Source organism: Macadamia integrifolia, unplaced genomic scaffold (genome assembly GCF_013358625.1).
Source record: "Macadamia integrifolia cultivar HAES 741 unplaced genomic scaffold, SCU_Mint_v3 scaffold1692, whole genome shotgun sequence".
Taxonomy (NCBI): Eukaryota; Viridiplantae; Streptophyta; class Magnoliopsida; order Proteales; family Proteaceae; genus Macadamia; species Macadamia integrifolia.
In genome coordinates, this window is record NW_024868313.1 from 88,164 (window position 1) to 93,770 (window position 5,607).

Below are 5,607 nucleotides of genomic sequence, written 5' to 3' on the forward strand. Positions count from 1 at the left end.
TCCAACACGTAAACCCCTATTGGGAAGGGTCATAGCATAAGGGGGTATGTAAATCCTAACCGCATGCTTCTACATGAGCATAGTACATTACACGATGGCACCGCGTCCCATTCCACGAGCCACCATGCACTCGTTTCCAAGCCGACTACGGCATCTAAAATCTAGCATGCATATCATGTCCAAATGAGATTCCTCCATCACATACATTAAGACATAGTGAATATTCAATTATAACACAAAGCATAGTATATTATGTAAATGCACATTCAAATGCGTGATATGGTATATGTGATGTCTAGTCTACACATAAGTGATATGATGACATGGCTAGACTAAAATATGTTAAATGATGCATAACATTCTCAAATTAAATCAGAGTCCACTCCCCACTTACTTGTATATGTACATGGTGTTTGTTCCTAGCACGTAAGAGATCCGATGTGTGGGTACGCGTATAATGAGTGTAACCTGTGATAAACATAATGGTTTATCATTTCATTATTTTGGGGTCAAAATCATCATGTTTAAACACTAAAGTTAGGTTTAGAATCATAAATGGGTGTTACCCATCCAATTTGGACTCATTCTAGGCATTCTGGAAAGACAGGTGGGCATGAGCCAAAGACAAGCGAGCTTCGTAGCCCACCGGTTTCATGTCCATCGGTTACACCAGAGCCTAGAATTTGAGTTTTGGGAACTCAGGTGCGCCAGAACTCAAAGACAGGTGGGCATAAAACAAAGACAGGCAGGCTTTATAGCCCACCGATTTCATGCCCGCCAGTTACACCAGAGCCCAAAAATTGAGTCCTGGGAACTCAGGTGGGCTAGAACTCAAAGACAGGTGGGCATGAAACACCCCCAGTCTTGAAACGAAGTTTTTCTCCCTTCTTCTTCATCTTCTCTTCGGCTTGGAAAACTTGTTTGGGGTCGATCTGGTGACTTAAATCACTCATCTAAGGTCCAATCATGTATCCTCAACTTAGAACTAAAATCAAATAAAAAAAAAGAAGAAGATTCTTACCTCTTTCTCAAGAACACCAATGAAACCCCAAATTTCACTTCTTTTGCTCAAGAACTTCTAAATACTCTAGATTTTCACCAAAACTCCTTCTAAATCCTTCAAAATGATTGTACACACCTTCCATTAGTCCTTAGATTTGATTATCCATGTAAGATTAGCAAGATCCAAGTGGGTTCTTTTCTAAAAATCAAAAAGAGGGTTTAGTAATGGGGGTTTCCCCAAAGATTCTTGGAATATGTGCAATACCTACCTCAAATCGAAGATCCTGACGAGCTAATCATTAATCTAGGCTCATAGTACCAAGATCTAGCTCCGGTGAAGCTCCACAGTCGATTCCCCTTCTTCTTTCTTCTTCTTCTTTCTCTCTCTTCTTTACTCTCCCACAGATAATTATCATTAATGAGGGAAAAGACAGTAAATGTCTCCCCTTTTATACCTGGACCCCAAAAAATATCTTCTAGTCATTGGTGGGTACATCTCAGGTGGGCATTCTCAGGTGGGTATATCTCAGGTGGGTATACCATTCTATTCAGCCCATGCTAGTGTTCCCCTTGGACTTCAATGGGGACAACTCATACTTATAATTAAATTGCATAGGCACCCAAATTTACTAGCACCTACCCTTACTTCTTATACATGGCCTCGTGGTAAGTCCAAGTGCGAGGCTTGGGTGTACATATTACACTTGGTACCCGCTCGGTCTTGTTGGGCCAACCCGAGTTCAAGTTCACTCTTGCTACTATGTTCCATACGGTACTTATGTCATTTCACTCCGGTTCTGCCCCTATATGTTCAAACCAAGTCAATACAGGTAATTAGACAGGGTTTAGAAAGTAGGGTATCATAGAAAGTGCAACTGCTACCCCTCTCTATTGCTCCTCCTATTGATGCGACTGCTACTACTGCTATCCATGTGGTTGGAACTGCCCCATATGCTATCCATAGTGAGAGTGCAACTGCCCCATATGCTATCCATAGTGAGAGAAAGCTTCCAGAGGATGCCATCACAACTAGGAGTGGAGTTTGGAGCTGGACAATTGCATATGGACATATCTGCACACCCCAGAAACCCTAGGAAGGTAAATACCCCAATCCATCCTTGTGATTTTGAGTTAGGGTAGAATCGGCCAGGGGTAGGGTAGGTTAATAATTGAAATTGAGGGTGGGAATTCACTTGTGGGAACCCAGTACAACCTCCCATAGCAAAAAGCCCCAATTCTTAGACTCCAATTGAGACCAAATTGACTGCAGGGTTGTGCCAGAAACCCTAGGTCAAAGGGTTTTTCCTAATTGGGCTAAATTGTTAGTAATTTGTAACACCCCAAATCTCACCTCTTTACATTGACTGTGACCAGGCAAGAGTAGCAGATTGGAGAAGCCACACTAGCTTGGCTGGCAGTAGTGGAATGCCAGGAAGGGAAGGATGACCCAACATATACCTGTGCCTCCTGCCAACAGTGCTGGAAGAGTTAGCAAGCAAAGTGGGCACACCCTGTGCCAGCTGCCTGCCAGCCCTATGCACATGCCTAGCTTGCCCTGTGCACCCATGCATGCCCGGTGCACCCTTGCCCAGCCTCGTGTGCCACCATCAATGGCCAGAATTTGTGTTCCGCTAACCCAGTGGGTGAAGAGAATGCTTATGCATTTTACACTACCCTGCTAGCATACCCTACTCCACAACTAAGGGTGTCAATATATAATTAGAACCATTTATCGGAACCATTTATCAGAACTAAAACCAACTAGTTATAACCGAACTGAACCACACCGTAGTAAATTGATCCGATTTTGGTTTTATAGACCATAATTCTGGTTTGGAACCAAACCGAACCAAAAAACCGATGATTAACCGGCACCTACTATTAATGACTTAAAGTGTTTTAAATTTCTATGGGTCTCTATGAAAAAAGGGAAGGCAAAAAAAGCAAAGTACTAACCGAGAAGGGAGCTTCACTTTCACACAATCACACTTCTTTATTTTCTAATTTCTAGGATCATAGTTAATTAGTTATAATATGTGTAGTCTTTTAAATAGAAAGTATATTGTCTTTGGCAAAATAAATGTATATTGTCTTAAATCTTGACGAAATTTAATATATGTAGGATTCACACTAGTTGTAGGATGCAAACCATTTTCTAAAACAACACAATTAACCACATGTAAACCAATTGTGAACCGAATAACAAAAATCGATTAAAAACTGCTAAAACTGAAACCAGATGAAAACAATTATTATTTCACCTTATTCCTTTCCAGTGCGGTTTTGGTTTCACATTATCAAAATATAAACTGAATTGGAACCGAATTGAATAATCAAAACCGCACCGTTTGACACCCCTATCCGTTACCTACCATTGATCCAAAAAGGAATCTTTTTACCTTATTGTCCAAAAAATTTACCTTTCCCCTCATTGGCCAAAGAAATTTATCCTCCACCCCATTGGTCCAAAATTTCTTACTTTCATCCTATTGGTGTAAAAAAATCACTTTTTCCCCCATTGGCTAAGGGAATTCCCTTTCCCTCACCATTAGTTTAAGAATCCTATAAATGCCTCCATCCCTTTGGTTTTTCACAACACAACACCACAACATCCAAGTCTTTAAGAGAGAATCCTTGGTAGAGAAGCTCTTCCCTCTCTCCTCCCCTTCCCCCCTTGAGGTTTTTCAAGTCTTCGGAGAGATCTTCAATCTGAAGTATTCTTCGGGCCTTTAAAACTCTCCAACCCTTTGCTTTCTTTGACTGACATTTTACGTAGAAGAAATTTTCCCTTAGTCTCCCACCCCCTCTTGAGGTTCTTCTAGTCTTCATGGAGTTCTGCGTAAGATTCTTCGGATCTTTAAAGTGTTCTTCGGGCCTTCGAAGTTCCTCAATCCTTAGGATTAGCCTATCCCCATCAGAAGCTCTACCAGAGTGCCACCTCAGCCTAACCCTCCCTTAGCCTATTCCCAATGGAAGTTCTGCCGAATCGACACATCAGTAAAAATCTGGAAGTAGCCCCTCCTAGAGAAAGCTCTATCGAATTGATAACTCGGCCCAAAACCCAAAAGTAACCATCCTAGCCAGAACTTTGTCCAAATATCACCACAATCAACGTCTCCCAAGAAAGAAATTTGGAGGTTAAGACCATCTTCCCCTGAGCCAAGAAAATCCAAAAAATAGCTCGTACTGGCACTAATTGGGGTCCCACCCCTCTTGACCCGAAACAGGGGTCAAGCACAGGTCTAATTTCTTACCCAAATTAACATAATGTAGACTTTATATTGACATTGTTTTAGTGTATATAATCATTTAAATTCAGTTAACGTACATATGTGTGATAACTTAGCCATACATGTGAAATAGGAATAATTCTGGAAAATGTTCGTTCTGAAGCATCCAGTAGGAAGACCGGTTGAACCGGGTAGATTGGGTGCCTAACACCTTCCCAACTCTACAACCTGACACTTATCCTAAATCTCTGAACTAGACCAATTCTTGGGCCCTTTTCTCAAAAATTAGACCCACCCTTGGATCTTAGGCCCATAATCTAAGGTCGCGACTCTAAACCCTTTTACATGATCCCAATCCCCGCATTGGACCATCATCAAATCCCTGTCTCAAATGATGAATTTTACACTCCTACGAAATAGGCCCCCACGTATCTCGAAGCGGCGATACGACGGTGTGGGACCCATGGGTAAGCACACATGACACACCCCTCCCTAAAGAAAGAGAAAAAGAGGAGAGAGGGCTGAAGGCAAGAGTCTTTTTTCCAGCCGCTACCGTCACAGTGGCGACTCCATTGGGAAAAATGTCAAGTTCAGACACTAGATGCTACCATTAAATGCAAGAACATTTTCCACCTCATCTATTTGAAAACATGTTTAGCTAACCCCATGTTTGTAATTATATTCGCTAACCACATCATGCATCATGCTCAAAGTGAAACCATTTGGCGAGGGACTCCCTATCATGCCCGCACCCGCAGGGAGGTCAGTGCATGTCATGGAGAGTACTCTAAGAGCAAATGGTAGCCACTTCCTGTACAAGGGTGTGGGGTATTGTTAAACGGCAAGGATATTCATAATTGTGCCAGCACCTTTGGGGAGGTCCACACACTTTATGATATTCTGAGATCGAATAATGATATTCCCGCATTACACTTTTGCACACAATCACTCATGGTTCCACCACCCCATGGAAAGTTGCTTAACCTCGTGTGTAGTCACTAGTAATGGGCAAGGAAGCCACCCCCTTGATCTCGTACCCATGGGTATATCAAAAGGATCACGTACCTTGTGTATATAGATCCTGTCAAGGAAGCCTTATCGGTCCTATTGCATCCACCGCATGCTCGCATCATGTAGGAAATAGATGGCGAATGCTAGGAACGCCACAAACTGATTTGTAGAATTTATTTGTGGTATTGAAAAGGAATTTTCCTATGATACATTCTTGTCATAAAGAAATTCTCTCCTAAGTGGGTTTCGAATAAAAGGTGTCCTTCCTCTTTAGAAATGAAATATGGATGGTTTGGCATACGCGATCCTGACTGGTTTCTGTCAAAGTTCTGTGAAATGCCGAATTATCTAAAAGACCCAAGGA

General features: G+C 42.0%; 1 long non-coding RNA gene across 1 annotated transcript; it reads right to left on the minus strand.

The window, feature by feature from the left end:
* Positions 1 to 428: 428 nt before the first annotated feature.
* Positions 429 to 1,407, minus strand: LOC122064604. Its single transcript, XR_006135766.1, has 3 exons — positions 1,272 to 1,407; positions 1,022 to 1,117; positions 429 to 468 (listed from the first exon to the last, which is right to left on the minus strand). It is a non-coding gene; the product is annotated as an uncharacterized LOC122064604 (long non-coding RNA).
* Positions 1,408 to 5,607: the final 4,200 nt, after the last annotated feature.